The sequence below is a fragment of the Chlorocebus sabaeus genome, chromosome 2 (assembly GCF_047675955.1).
Source record: "Chlorocebus sabaeus isolate Y175 chromosome 2, mChlSab1.0.hap1, whole genome shotgun sequence".
Lineage (NCBI taxonomy): Eukaryota > Metazoa > Chordata > Mammalia > Primates > Cercopithecidae > Chlorocebus > Chlorocebus sabaeus.
In genome coordinates, this window is record NC_132905.1 from 42,657,361 (window position 1) to 42,673,639 (window position 16,279).

Here is a 16,279-nt window from a genome sequence, read left to right on the forward strand (position 1 = left end):
AACTGACCTCATACATTGTCTGCATAGTCCCTGTACAGGTTTCCAACCTGTGGTAAGTAAAGAATGTCACTTTTTTTTTTTTTTTTTTTGAGATGGAGTCTCACTTTGTCACCCAGGCTGGAGTGCAGTGGTGCAATCTCAGCTCACTGCAACCTCCGCCTCCCAGGTTCAAGCGATTCTGCTGCCTCAGCCTCCCAAGTAGCTGGGACTACAGGTGCACGCCACCACGCCCAGCTGATTTTTGTATTTTTAGTAGAGACAGGGTTTCACCATATTGGCCAGGCTGGTCTCAAACTCCTGACCTCATTATGTGCCTTCCTTGGCCTCCCAAAGTGCTGGGATTACAGGCTTGAGCCACAGTGCCTGGCCAAGCATGTCACTTTTTAACAGGCCCAGGAGCCCCAAATTACCTTGTGACCTCAAGAGGAAAGGAATTTTCCAACTCATAGGTATCTGAGGGTACAAACTCAATGCTAGGCTTGGCTTTGAAAAAAGTCGTATCTGAGATTCATTTTATAGAACAACGTTCCATCAAAGCCAATTTAAAAAGCCTATGTGAAAAATTATTCTTGCTGCACTTTACAAATAATCTGACCAAGTATAAGGCTAAAGCTTATTTTTTGAAACAAATCCATCCTACCATGATTTGTCTTTAGTAAAAATGTGAGACTGAAGAGAGAAAAATTATGTTTCAAAACCTGTGGTACACTTGTTATCAGATTCTAGTCTCATCAGTTGTTTTGGGGCTATTTTTCACCGTAATGATGCTTTCTGACTTAGCTCCTCTCTACCCTGGATATGAGATGCCCTAATAGTTAGGTGGGAATATCATTGCCCCTATTCAGCCTGAAGAAGTTGAAGAGGATAGATTTCATCTGCTTACAGCCTTTAGGATTAAGGGTTCCCTTGTAAAAGGGAGGGGGAAAATATGCCAGAGGTGTTTGAACCAGAGCAACTCAATCTTGAATAGGGGCTGGGTAAAATAAGGCTGAGACCCACTGAGCTGCATCCCAGGAGGTTAGGCATTCTAAGTTACAGGATGAGATAGGAGGTTGGCACAAGATACAGGTTACAAAAACCTTGCTGATAAAAGAATGCAGTAAAGAAGCTGGCCATACAAAAACCTTGCTGATAAAAGAATGCAGTAAAGAAGCTGACCAAAACCCACCAAAACCAAGATGGCAATGAAAGTGACCTCTGGCTCATTATACACTAATTATAATGCATTAGCATACTAAGAGACATCCATCCCACCAACACCACAACAGTTTATAAATGCCATGACAATGTCAGGAAGTTACCCTATATGGTCTAAAAAGGGGAGGACCCCTCAGTTCTGGTAATTGCCCACCCCTTTCTTTGAAAACTCATGAATAATCCATCCCTTGTTTAGCACATAATCAAGAAAACCATAAAAACAGCCAACTAGCAGCCTCAGGACTGCTCTGCTTATGGAATAGTCATTCTTACATTCCTTTACTTCCTTAACAAACTTGATTTCACTTAATAAAGAGAAATTATAGTATATACATACAAAGGAATATTATTTAGTCCTTAAAAAGAAGGAAATCCTGCCATTTGTGACGACATAGATGGACCCGGAGGACATTATGTTAAGCAAAGTAAGCCAGGCACAGAAAGACAAATACTGCAGGATCTCATTTATGGGTGTATCTTAGTCCATTTGTGCTGCTATAACAAAATATCTGGGACTGGGTAACTTATAAACAGCAGAAATTTGTTTCTTATGTTTCTGGAGGCTGGGAAGTCTAAGATCAAGACACTAGCATTGGTGTCTGAAGAAGGCTGCTCCCTGCTTCCAAGATGGTGTCTTGTTGCTGCTTCCTCCAGAGGAGATGCATGTGTTCTCACATGGAGGAAGACAGAAGGGTGAGAGAGCACTCTTTTTGACCTTGAGCCTTTAAATAAGGGTGCTAATCCCATTCATAAGAGTAGAGCCCTCATGACTTAATCGCATCCCAAAGACCATACCTCTTAATACCACTGCACTGGGGATGACTTCAACATAAATTTTGGAGGGATGTCATCATTCAAACCATAGCAATGTGGACTCTAAAATAATCAAACTTCTAAAAGCAGAGAGTAGGCTGGGCGCGGTGGCTCAAGCCTGTAATCCCAGCACTTTGGGAGGCCGAGACGGGCAGATCACGAGGTCAGGAGATGGAGACCATCCTGGCTAACGCGGTGAAACCCCATCTCTACCAAAAAAATACAAAAACTAGCTGGGTGAGGTGGCGGGCGCCTATAGTCCCAGCTACTCAGGAGGCTGAGGGAGGAGAATGGTGTAAACCCGGGAGGCAGAGCTTGCAGTGAGCTGAGATCCGGCCACTGCACTCCAGCCTGGGCAACAGAGCGAGACTTCGTCTCAAAAACAAACAAACAAACAAACAAAAAAACCCAGAGAGTAGAATGGTGGTTTTCATGGGCTGGAGGGAGGGGGAAATGGGGAGATGATGATCAGAAGGTACCAAGCTTCAGTTATCCAGGATGAATGAGCTCTGAAGATCTGTGTGGCATGATGCCTAGAGCTGCATTGTATACCTAAAATTTACTAAGGCAAGTTGATCTTATGGTAAGTGTTATTATCAAAACAGTGACAAAAACAAAATACAAATACAAATAATAAAGGGGCTGGGTGCAGTGGTTCACAGCTGTAATCCCAGCACTTTGGGTGGCCAAGGTAGGTGGATCACTTGAGGTCAGGAGTTCAAGATCATCCTGGCCAACACGGTGAAACCCTGTCTCCACTAAAAATACAAAAATTAACTGGGCATGGTGGCCTGTGTCTGTGATCCCAGCTGCTCAGGAGGCTGATGTGGGAGGATCACTTAAGTCTGGGAGGCGGAGATTGGAGTGAGCCATGATCATGCCACTGCACTCCAGCCTGGGTGACAGAGCAAGACTCTGTCTCAATAACAATAATAATAACAATAATAAAGGGGTGGGAGGAAACTCTGGGAGGTGATGGATGTGTTTATAACCTTGATGGTGATGATGGTTTCACAGGTACAACTTATCCCCAAACTTATCGAAATGTATACGTTCAATATATACAGCTTTTTATATGTTCATTTTACCTCAATAGAGCAGTTTTCTTTAAAAAAGAATTAGCAACAATCTGGCAGGTCCATGGGGAGGAGAGGCCTAGGTGACTGAGGAGAGAGCATCTGCATCCAGGAGCCCCGTCCAGGGACATGGGGGCCCATGTGAGGCTGTGGCACAGAGAGCCCTGCCGAGAAGGATATGTGCTGTCTCTGGTCTGTCCAAACTCCTCCCAGGCTTGGTGTGAGATCACAGAAGTGTCACAGCTGCTTCTCCGGTCCTCTACACGGACCTGAATTCCAGCATAACCAACCTGAGCATTTCGGCAAACGTAGAAAACAAATACAGTCTTTATGTGGGCTAGGTACTGGCAGTAACCTCCAGTATTTTTATTGGCTCCAGCTTCATATTGAAAAAGAAGGGTCTCTTGCAACTGGTCAAAAAAGGCATCACTAGAGCTGGACAAGGTGGACATTCTGACCTGAAGGATGGCTCTGGGGGGCAGGAGTGCTAGCCGTGGGAGCAGGAGAGGCTGCACATTTTGTGGCTTATGCTTTTGCACCTGCCATCTTGGTCACCCCCACCCTCCCGGCCCTCTGAGTGTTCTCGTAAGTGCAATATTATCTTCTTATTTTTTAAATGAGCACTTGAACATTTGTGGGAAAACAGGCTGCATACTGGGGTCAACTGTGATGATTATCCATCCCCCACAAGAAAAGGAAGTCACTTCTTTGCATGAAATGGAAATGAAATTGAGAGACCCAGGATTTATTTCCTTTGCTGTGATCATAATTGTGATCTTCTTGGTACTGATTTTGATTGTGGCTCCCAAGAAAGGACAGATCAATATATTGGTCTATATTTCAATCTGTTCTTTGAATGGAGCATTTTCAGTTTCTTCTGCCAAAGGCCTGGGAATTGCCATTAAGGAATTACTAGAAAGGAAGACAGTTTAGAAGCATCCCCTGGTCACTGTTTTGCTGGCTATACTTGTGCTTTTGGTGACTACACAGATTAACTATCTCAAGGCACTGGACACTGTTACTACATCTCCTGTGACTCCCATTTATTTTGCGTTCTTCATATCCATGGTAGTGACTTGCTCTGCCATCTTACTCCAAGAGTGGTATGGCATGAAGGCTGGAGATATCATCAAGACCCTAAGTGGATTCTTCGCTATTACCTTTGGCATCTTTCTTCTACATGCTTTTAAAAATACTGACATTACCTGGAGTAAGCTGACATCCACTGCTAAGAAAGAAGTCATCTCTCTGAATGGCAATGAGAGCAATTCTGTTTACAAGTTTTAGAGAACTTGGAGTGTTCAACCCCGGATACAATGATAACGTTACCTTGTTTAGTAGAACTGATGATTGAAGTCTCTAGAAACACTGAATTTTAACCAGTATTAGACACTCAAAGAGGAAAATGAATGCTTGTTTCTTGGAACTAGGAAAGTTAGCATTTTTGAAGTTCTAACTAATTTAAATGTGAGGCCAAGTACAAATGCCATCTTTTTGGCCATTAAATTTGAAAATCAGATTGATTCTCCTCCAGAAGACGTCTGCTGCTTTTCTTTCCTGCAAACTTTGAAATATTCCCTAGGGATCAAAGAAGTCAAAGAGCTATGTGTGTCTCCGAATAATCTCTTTCTTCCGGCCACAATATATTTGTCTCTGCCAGGTGGCTCTTCATTTTTTCTTTGGTGACTGTATGACTCACATTCATCGATAGAAAGTTAGCAGTGTTCTGATAAGCAGAGTATCAGTCATTTTCTCTGATGAGTCATAATTTCAAATTATTGAAACTGAGAAGCGAGATCACTGGTGCTTTGTCCTCCCTTTTGCAACTTCCTTCTTAAACCGGTTAGCTAATTAATTATTTTAAGGGAAAAATAAGCCTGCTTTGGAAATTTATTCCTTAGTGGGCTAGAATACACAAGACACACCCACCCATGAAGAGCTTATGAATTCTAACTTACTGACAAATCATAAGAATTTACAACCCATTAAAGAGGAAGAATGGAGGAAGAGAAAAATACTTTAGACCTCAAATAAAGGAAACTGTTTTTTTTCTTTTCACAAAAACACAGACACATGTGACTGTTTTCACAGGTTCCTTTAATTAGCTCAGACCTGGATGGCATAAAATGGAGTTTCTGAAGAAGTCCAGGTAAATTCAGCTTTGGAGTCATTTACGTTCATTTTGTTTCTTTCTTTTACTATTATCCTAAAGGTTATTTTTCTTGTTGATATAGAGATTTTTTTTTTTTTGTAAAATAATTGCTGTTATTTCAGGATTACATTGTACACTTCAGTTGTTCTCAAGTGTTTTATCCCTAAAGGGTGAGTTTTCCATAGGCTGTTTGGAAACAGCTAGAGAAATCTTTGTGAAAAATCTGAACGAATTATCATAATGGCTCTCTTGAAATTTGGTACTTGCTCCCTTATTAAGGAAATTATGATTAGTTACTAATCTTTAAAAATAGGTATATCCTAATAGAGAGTCAACTTCCTGAAAAACAAAATATTAATACCTCAGGGGCTACTGCAGGAAAATGCATTTTACACATTAAAATGTCCATAACATTTTCCTATTTGAAATGCATGGCAGCAATCCCATTTTTGGTGGTCTTCAATATAACGGACAGATTTACTACCACTTACTGATTTTATGGAAAAGAAATTGGCTATCTTATTTCTATACTAAACTTATTTTTCTTATTTCTTATCTCATGTCTTTTTCTTATCTTATTTCTATACTAAGCTTATTTTTCTCAAAACAAAAATTCTAACTGAAAAGTTGTCATTAAAAAAAATTTCAGGTTGACTGGATTTTTTTCTGCTCCAGCTTTAAATGTTATTAGGTTTTGTTTCTTGTTTCTAAGGTAGCTCAAGACTTCTCAGGATAATAATAGTAAATCTTATTCTTCAGAATTCTTTTAAGCTGACTTCAGCATTTCCCCAGTTTTATTAAACTATGACCAATGTTCACAATGACAACCTGAGATGGCTGCAAGGCCCTAATGTGCCATTGCAGTCTTTTCAGCACAGTATAATGTTGAGTACAATTCCATGCATTCTAAATTTTTGAAAATTGATGATCCATGGAAGGTCCATGGAATTATACCTCAGACCAAATATGTGTTTACTCTGTTCATTGCTGTTTCACTTTAGTTGTATAACAGACATATAAGCTATGAACACAAGTTTGTAGGAAAAGTATCTACTGGCTGGGTGGTGGCTCACACCTGTAATCCCAACATTTTGGGAGGCTGTGGTGGGAGGATTGCTAGATTCCAGGAGTAGTTTCAGACCAGCCTGGGCATTTCAAGACCCCATCACTAAAAAAATGTAAGAAATATCAACTAAGTGTGGTGGTGTGCACCTGGAGTCCCAGTTATGTCAGGAGGCTGAGTCGTGAAAGTATCTTCTGAAAAGATAGTATTTGAAAACTGCAGAAATTTTTTTTTTTCTTTTAGTATTAAGAGCTTTATTGATGTTTTTAGGACACCTTCTTGGTGATGAAATTCATGGCACTTTTCTTGACATCCAACACGAGACTGTGGTGGTTCTCTGTTCTGGTGAATTTAAGTTTTCGATATTTATTTGTGTCACCTGTCACAGAGATTTTGTCCTTGGTATGTCATACTCAGGTCAAAGTTTCCTGAAACACAAGGCTCAATGAGTACCCTGGATGGGAAAATGAACTGGTGTTGACATATATGCATGCCCAGGAGAAAGACTGGGAAAGATTTAATGAGTTGGAGTATGCTGAGAAACAATGAAATATTGAAAACTGTCTATATAAAAATCACTGTTGGGCATACACATTAAAAACAATATGTTATTGCAAATTTAATACTAAAATTATTTTCCCAAACAGAAGATATTGTTTAAGGAAGAATAAAATGCTGAACCCCTATATTCAAACTGTTAGTCTTACCTGGTAGTTTATATATGTATTTCAATACTTTGTCAATACATAGATATCTTAAGATTTATTATGTGAATATCTGCATGTGTGTCATTAAGGATTGCAAAGTAGTGCTCACACAAGAATTAACAACAATCCTTCTCAAACTCTTCCAAAAAATAGAAGAGGAGGGAAAGCTTTCTAACTAATTATCTGAGGCCAGCGTTACCCTGATACCAAAGTCAGATACAGACATCACAAGAAAAGAAAAATATAGATCATATCCCTTGTTAGTACACATATTAGTCAGGTTGGGTTGCCACAACAAAATGCTATAGATTGGGTGGTTTAAACAACAGACATTTGTTTCTCACAGTACTGGAGGCTGGAAGTCCCAGATGAAGGCCCAGTGAGGTTGTCTGGAGGGGGCTCTTTCCTGATTTGCAGATGGCCACCTTGTCACTGCAGTACTCAGATGGCCTTAGCTCTGAGTGCATGTGATGAAAGAGAGAGGGAGAGAGATTTCTCTCTTTCTCTTCTTATAGGGCCACCAATCCTATTGAATTAGGCCTTATGAACTTATTAACCTTAATTACCTTCTAAAGGCCCTATCTCTAAATCAGTCATATTAGGGGTTAGAGATTTAATCTATAAATTTTGGGGGAACACAATTCAGTCCGTAACAGTATAAATACAAAAAATTAGCAAATCTAATTCAACATCTTTAGAGAAGTACACATCATAACCAAGTGGGACTTATTCCAGGAATGCAAGAGTGGTTCAATATATGAAAATCAATCCGTTGTATATACTACATTAATAGAATTAAGGAAAGAAACACGATCACCTCCATCAATGCAGAAAAAGCATTTGACAAAATTGAACACCTTTTTATGATCAAAGCAATTGACAAACTAGGAGTAGAAGGAAACTTCTTCAATATAATAAAGAACATTTGTGAAAATCCCACAACTAACATCCCAGTCAAAGGTGAAAGACTGACATCATTCCTTATAAAATCAGGAATAAGGAATGGATACCCACTTTTGCCACTCCCATTCAACATTTCACTAGAAGTTCTAGCCAAAGAAATTAGACAAGAAAAAAAGACATCTAAATTGGAAAGCAAGAAGTAAAATTATCTCTATTGCACATGACATAATTTTACATATAAAAAAATTTAAGGAATTCACAAAAAATCCACTAGTGCTAATAAACAAGTTCAGCAAATTTGCAGTGTACAAGGTCAATACATTAAATTAGTTGTACTTCTATACACTAGCAATGAACAACCTGAGAAATAAATTAAGAAAACAATCTTGTCTGACTGTGGTGGCTCATGCCTGTAATCCCAGCACTTCTGGAGACTGAGGTAGGAGGATTGCTTGAGGCCAGGAGTACAAAACCAGCCTAGGCAAGAGAGCAAGACCCAGTCTCTTAAAAAAAAATTGCCAGGTGTGGTGGCGTTTGCCTATATTCCCAGCTACTCAGCAGGCTGAGGTAGGAGGATCACTTGAGCCCAGGAGTTTGAGACTACAGTGAGCTAGGATCACCATTGTACTCCAGCCTGGGCAACAGAGAAAGATCCTGTCTCTATTAAAAAAAATCAAAAAAGAAAACAATTCTATTTATAATAGCATAAAAAAGAATAAAATACATAGGAACAAATTTAAACCAAGAGGTGCAAGATTTATGCACTGAAAATTATAAAACATTGCTGAAAGAAACTTAAAAAGACCCAAATGGGAAGCCACCTTGTGTTTGTGGATTGGGAGACATAGAATTGTTAGAATGGCAGTGCTCCTGAAAGTGACCTACAGGTGCATTGCAATGCCTTTCAAAATACCAGTGGTCTTTTTTTTTTGCAGAAATGAAAAAGCTGATTCTAAAATTCATCTGGAATTGCAAGAGACCCCAAATAGCCAAAACAATCTTGAAAAAAAAATAAAGTTTGAAGACACACACTTTCCAATTTCAAAGTTTGACTACAAAGCTACAGTAATCAAAGAAGCATGGTTGTGGCATAACAATGGACCAGTGAAATGGAACTGAGAGTCCAGAAATAAACCAATACATCTATGTTCAATTAATTTTCAACAAGGGTGCCGAGATCATTTATTGGAAAAAAGTCTGTTCGACAAATAATTCTGGGGCAACTGTATATCCACATGCAAAAGAATGACTATACTGCATACTGTATACAAAGATTAACTCAAAGTGGATCAATGACCTAAACACAGAGCTAAGACTGTAAAACTTTTAGGAGAAAAATGTAGGGATAAATGTTCATAACTTTGAATTTGGCAATATAATGCTATGACAATAGCTATGACACAGATGGCAAAAGAAAAACTAGACAAACTGCAACCCATCAAAATTAAAAACTTTTGTGCATCAAAGAACACTTTCAAGAAGTGAAAAGAAAATCTGCAGGATGAGAGAAAATATTTGCAAATTATATGTGTAAGAAGGGCTTACTTTCCAGAACATATAAATAACTCTCAGAACTTAAACAATCAAATTAAAAAATGGTGAAAGGTCTTGAATAGACTTTTCTCCAGTGAAAACATACAAAGGGCCAACAAAGCTATGAAAAGATACTCAACATCATTAGACATCGTGGAAATGAAAATCGGAACTATGAGATACCACTTCGCTTTCATTAGGTTGTCTCTGATTTAAACAAAGGAGAGGAAAACAAGTGTTGGTGAGGATGTGAAGAAATTAGAACTCTCAGCCGGGTGCAGTGGCTCAAGCCTGTGATCCTGGCACTTTGGGAGGCCAAGGTGGGCAGATCACTTGAAGTCAGGTGTTCGAGACCAACCTGGCCAACATGTCGAAACTCCATCTCTATTGAAAATACAAAAAAATTAGTCAGATGTGGTGGTGCAGGCCTATAATTCCAGTTACTCTGGAGGCTGAGGCAGGAGAATCACTTGAACCCCGGAAAGAGACTTCAGTGAGCCGAGATCATGCCACTGCACTCCAGTCTGAGTGACAGTGAGACTCTGTCTGAAAAAAAAAAAAAGAGAGAGAGAAATTAGAACTCTCATGCATTGCTGGTGGGATTGTAAAATGGAGCAGTTGTTCTGGAAAACAGTTTGAGAATTCCTCAAAAAGTTAAAATTAGGCCTGGCACAGTGGTTCGTTATTGTAATCCCAGTATTTTGGGAGGTCAAGGCAGGAGGATTGCTTGAGGCCAGGAGTTCAAGACCAGCCTGGGATACACAGTGAGAACCCATCTCTAAAAAAAAATACAAAAAATTAGCAGGGCGTGTTGGTGGATGCCAAGTAGTCCCAGCTACTTGGAAGGCTGAGATGGGAGGATTGCTTGAGCCCAGGAGATCAAGGTTGCAGTGAGCTGAGATAGCGCCACTGCACTCTAGCCTGGGTGACAGAGTAAGACCCTAACTTAAAAAAAAAAAAAAAAAGTTAAAAATAAAAATACCATATAACAGTTAAACTTCTGGATATATACCCTACATGATTGAAGACAGATATTCAAACAAATACTTATAAATACTTATTCACAAATGTTCATAGAAGCACTATTCACAACCCGAACGTCTGTCCACTGATAAATGGATAAACACAAGGTGGTAGACCCACACAGTGGAATACTACTCAGCCACAACAAGAGTGACATTCTGACATGCTGCAACCCGCATGAACCTTCAAGACATTCTGCTAAGTGAGGGAAATCAGACACAAAGGCCACATATTGGATGTTTCCATTTACATGGACTGTTCAAATAGGCAAATCCACAGAGATAAAAAGTAGATTCGTGGTTGCCAGAAGCTGGAAGGAGGAAGGAAGGAACAGTGGCTAAATGGCTGCTAATGGTTTTCTTTTTGGAGCAAAGAAAATATTCTAAAACAATCTAAGTGATAATTCCATAACTATGAATATGCTAAAACCATGGAATGAATTTTTAATAGGATGAATTTTATGGTATATAAATTATATCTGAGCAAAGCTGTTACAAAATAGCAAGTATCTTCTCTTCACAACAGCAGTACAGTTATTAAAATTAGGAAATTAACACACCTTGATATAATACTCTTTATAATTTATGTATCTTCATCAGATTTTGCTGTTGTTCCATTTAATGTCCTTAATAGCAAAAGAAAGTCTTTGATCATGTCTTGCAATCAGCTGTCATGTCTCATTTCCTTTAATACGAAACAATTCCTCAGTCTTTTTTTCCCACGACCTTGACTGTTTTTGAGAGTAAATTATTTTATTAAATGACACTTAATTTGGGGTTCATCTGATAGATTCAGATGATGTGGTTTCATCAAGAATATCACCGCAGTGATGTACCTGTTCTGCGTGTCCTGAAAGAAGGTGTGGGTTTGAGTTTGTCCGATCACTGATGATGCTGGAGTTCATCCCTGGTTTAGGCGGCGTCTGCCAGGCCTCTCCACTGCCATGTTACCATATTTCCTTTTAAAATTGCTAAGTATCTCATTGGAGATACTTTGAGACTATGTAAATATCTTCTTACTCAACTTTCCACCCATTAATTTTAGCATCCACTGTTGATTTTTGCCTAAAAAATGGGATTTTTACATCAATCTCTAATTCTGTTTTTTCTTTTTTGAGATTGTATTTCCAATTCAAAAGATTCAAAGAGCTCTGTGTTCTCCAACAAAGTGTACACTTTGCTTGTTTTAAAGTGTCCCATGAGAACAGGCAAAGCAACCAGGCTTAATATTCCCTGTTTGCAGAAAAGAAAAAGACATCTTGCAGACTCATGGACTTAAAGCCAGCTTGTGTTTTGTAATTTGCCCTTCACCTTCCTAGATCTGGAGGCGCACATTGATGATTTGGCGATTTAAAAAAAAAAAAGAATAGTAAGGAGGCTCTCTGGACCTCATGGAAGATGACAGGGCCCTGGACCACTTTTACTTATTGAGGTTCCAGGTATATTGGGATATAAATATTATAACAAAAATGAGTTATAACTATGGTGAAAAAAATGAACTGTGGTTGCCTGTGGGGCTGGACTGGGGGTGAGTTGGGGGTGGGACAAGATTGACTGGGAAGGGACGCCAGGCTTCTGAGGGCATGAATCCTGTGCATCTTGACAGGGGTACACATGTCCAAACTCACAGAAGGTGAGCTTTGGAGTGGATGTGACATTCTATATAAGTTTTACCCCCAAATCCCCATGAACATGGCTGGCAATGGTATACATGCTGAGGTGTTTAGAGGCAAAGTGCCCTGATGCCAGCAACTTCATGTGAAATACACGACAAATGTGATAGACTGTGGTACAAAGGAAAGAACTCAAATTTGTCTTTCTGCTCACCGATACAAATGCATATCTGATTACTTCCTCTGCTCCATGTCTATTTTATTTCATGTAAAAATGTAGAATGACTGAGCTACATGAAAGCATAAGTGCCTGTTTCTCTGTCCTCCTCTCACATGTAAGGCTGATCAAAGGCTCAGAAGAATACAACCATTTGCCTCTTATCTACCCACACCTTTAAAAAATTTCCTCCTCTTTCTCCAATACCCACTCTTTTCGTTTTAAATATTGACATCCCCAGACCCTCTTCAGGAAAGGTATGGACCACAATTTTTCCTGTGGATCTATGGTCTTTCCTAGGCATGTCACTAACCTTGGCAAATCAACTTCCTAAAATGATTGAGGCTTGCCTCAGTCATGTTCTTTGATTTACAATTGATAGCATTAATTGTAGACCGTATGTGGTAGGTCTATGGGGATTCGTTGTAAATACTATCAATTCTTCTATATATTTGAAACTTTAAATAATAGAAAGCTGGGGAGAAAATGAGTTACCAAAAGTTATGGTAAATTTTAGTTGTTTGCATTTATTTTATTTTATTTATTTTTTCGACAGGGAGTTTTGCTTTTTTTGCCCAGGCTGGAGTGCAAAGGCATGATCTCTGCTTACTACGGCCTCCACTTCCTGGGTTCAAGCGACTCTCCTGCCTCAGGCATGCACCACCAAGCCTGGATCTTTTTTTTTTTTTTTTTTTTTTGAGACGGAATCTCGCTCTGTTGCCCAGGCTGGACTGCAGTGGCCTGATCTCGGCTCACTGCAAGCTCCGCCTCCCAGGTTCAGGCCATTCTCCCGCCTCAGCCTCCCGAACAGCTGGGACTACAGGCGCCTGCCACCACGCCCGGCTAATTTTTTTGTATTTTTAGTAGAGATGGGGTTTCACCATATTGACCAGGCCTGTCTCAAACTCCTGACCTCGGGTGATCCTCCCACCTCAGCCTCCCAAAGTACTGGGATTACAGGCGTGAGCCACCATGCCTGGCCTAGTTGTTTGCATTTAATGAGTAATGAATGCCTTTAATATACCAAAATACAGTACAAAGAAGTTGTACCATTCCCAAGATAATTGTATAGACTTTATTAAAAATATTAATAGTGTCAAAGGTGTGGTTTATTCATGGGACACAAGGTTTTTTTTTTTTTTTTTATACTTTAAGTTCTAGGGTACATGTGCACAACATGCAGATTTGTTACATGTGTATACATGTACCATGTTGGTGTGCTGCACCCATTAACTCGTCATTTACATTAGGTATATCTCCTAATGCTATCCCTCCCTACTCCCCACTCCCCACAATAGGTCCCGGTGTGTGATGTTCCCTTTCCTGTGTCCAAGTGATCTCATTGTTCAGTTCCCAACTATGAGTGAGAACATGCGGTGTTTGGTTTTCTGTTCTTGTGATAATTTGCTGAGAATGACGGTTTCCAGCTGCAGCCATGTCTCTACAAAGGACGTGAACTCATCCTTTTTTATGGCTGCGTAGTGTTCCATGGTGTATATGTGCCACATTTTCTTAATCCAGTCTGTCACTGAGGGACATTTGGGTTGATTCAAAGTCTTTGCTATTGTGAATAGTGCCGCAATAAACATACATGTGCATGTGTCTTTATAGCAGCATGATTTATAATCCTTTGGGTGTACACCCAGTAATGGGATGGCTGGGTCAAATGGTATTTCTAGTTCTAGATCCTTGAGGAATTGCCACACTGTTTTCCACAATGGTTGAACTAGTTTACAATCCCACCAACAGTGTAAAAGTGTTCCTATTTCTCCACATCCTCTCCAGCACTTGTTGTTTCCTGACTTTTTAATGATTGCCATTCTAACTGGTATGAGGTGGTATCTAATTGTGGTTTTGATTTGCATTTCTCTGATGGCGAGTGATGATGAGCATTTTTTCATCTGTCTGTTGGCTGTATGAATGTCTTCTTTTGAGAAATGTCTTTTCATATCCTTTGCCCACTTTTTGATAGGGTTGTTTGTTTTTTTCTTGTAAATTAGTTTGAGTTCTTTGTAGGTTCTGGATATTAGCCCTTTGTCAGATGAGTAGATTGCAAAAATTTTCTCCCATTCTGTAGGTTGCCTGTTCACTCTGATGGTAGTTTCTTTTGCTGTGCAGAAGCTCTTTAGTTTAATTAGATCCCATTTATCAATTTTTGCTTTTGCTGCTGTTGCTTTTGGTGTTTTAGACATGGAGTCCTTGCCCATGTCTATGTCCTGAGTGGTATTGCCTAGGTTTTCTTCTACTGTTTTTATGGTTTTAGGTCTAACATTTAAGTCTCTAATCCATCTTGAATTAATTTTCGTATAAGGAGTAAAGAAAGGATCCAGTTTCTGCTTTCTACTTATGGCTAGCCAATTTTCCCAGCATCATTTATTAAATAGGGAATCCTTTCCCCATTTCTTGTTTCTCTCAGGTTTGTCAAAGATCAGATGTGTGGTATTATTTCTGAGGGCTCTGTTCTGTTCCATTGGTCTATATCTCTGTTTTGGTACCAGTACCATGCTGTTTTGGTTACTGTAGCCTTGTAGTATAGTTTGAAGTCAGGTAGTGTGATGCCTCCAGCTTTGTTCTTTTGGCTTAGGAGTGTCTTGGCAATGCGGAGTCTTTTTTGGTTCCATGTGAACTTTAAAGCAGTTTTTTCCAATTCTGTGAAGAAAGTCATTGGTAGCTTAATGAGGATGGCATTGAATCTATAAATTACCTTGGGCAGTATGGCCATTTTCATGATATTGATTCTTCCTATCCATGAGCATGGTATGTTCTTCCATTTGTTTATGTCCTCTTTTATTTCCTTGAGCAGTGGTTTGTAGTTCTCCTTGAAGAGGTCCTTTACATCCCTTGTAAGTTGGATTCCTAGGTATTTTATTCTCTTTGAAGCTATTGTGAATGGGAGTTCATTCACGATTTGGCTCTCTGTCTGTTACTGGTGTGTAAGAATGCTTGTGATTTTTGCACATTGATTTTGTATCCTGAGACTTTGCTGAAGTTGCTTATCAGCTTAAGATCTTGGGCTGACACGATGGGGTTTTCTAAATATACGATCATGTCATCTGCAAACAGGGACAATTTGACTTCTTCTTTTCCTAACCGAATACCCTTTATTTCTTTCTCTTGCCTGATTGCCCTAGCCAGAACTTCCAACACTATGTTGAATAGGAATGGTGAAAGAGGGCATCCCTGTCTTGTGCCAGTTTTCAAAGGGAATGCTTCCAGTTTTTGCCCATTCAGTATGATATTGGCCGTGGGTTTGTCATAAATAGCTCTTATAATTTTGAGATATATTCCATCAGTACCAAATTTATTGAGAGTTTTTAGCATGAAGGGCTGTTGAATTTTGTCAAAGGCCTTTCTGCATCTATTGAGATAATCACGTGGTTTTTGTCATTGGTTCTGTATTACATTTATTGATTTGCATATGTCGAACCAGCCTTGCATCCCAGGGATAAAGCCCACTTGCTCATGGTGGCTAAGCTTTTTGATGTGCTGCTGGATTCGATTTGCCAGTATTTTATTGAGGATTTTTGCATCGATGTTAATCAGGGATATTGGTCTAAAATTCTCTTTTTTTGTTGTGTCTCTGCCAGGCTTTGGTATCAGGATGATGTTGGCCTCATAAAATGAGTTAGGGAGGATTCCCTCTTTTTCTATTGATTGGAATCGTTTCAGAAGGAATAGTACCAGCTCCTCCTTGTACCTCTGGTAGAATTCGGCTGTGAATCCAGCTGGTCCTGGACTTTTTTTGGTTGGTAGGCTATTAATTATTGCCTCAATTTCAGAGCCTGCTATTGGTCTATTCAGGGATTCAACTTCTTCCTGGTTTAGTGTTGGGAGAGTGTAAGTGTCCAGGAAATTATCCATTTCTTCTAGGTTTTCTAGTTTATTTGCATAGAGGTGTTTATAGTATTCTCTGATGGTAGTTTGTATTTCTCTGGGGTCGGTGGTGATATCCCCTTTATCCTTTTTTATTGCATCTATTTGAT

General features: G+C 39.4%; 1 pseudogene; it reads left to right on the plus strand.

Moving 5' to 3' along the window:
- Positions 1-77: 77 nt before the first annotated feature.
- On the plus strand, positions 78-11,135 carry LOC140709454 (magnesium transporter NIPA3 pseudogene; annotated as a pseudogene).
- Positions 11,136-16,279: the final 5,144 nt, after the last annotated feature.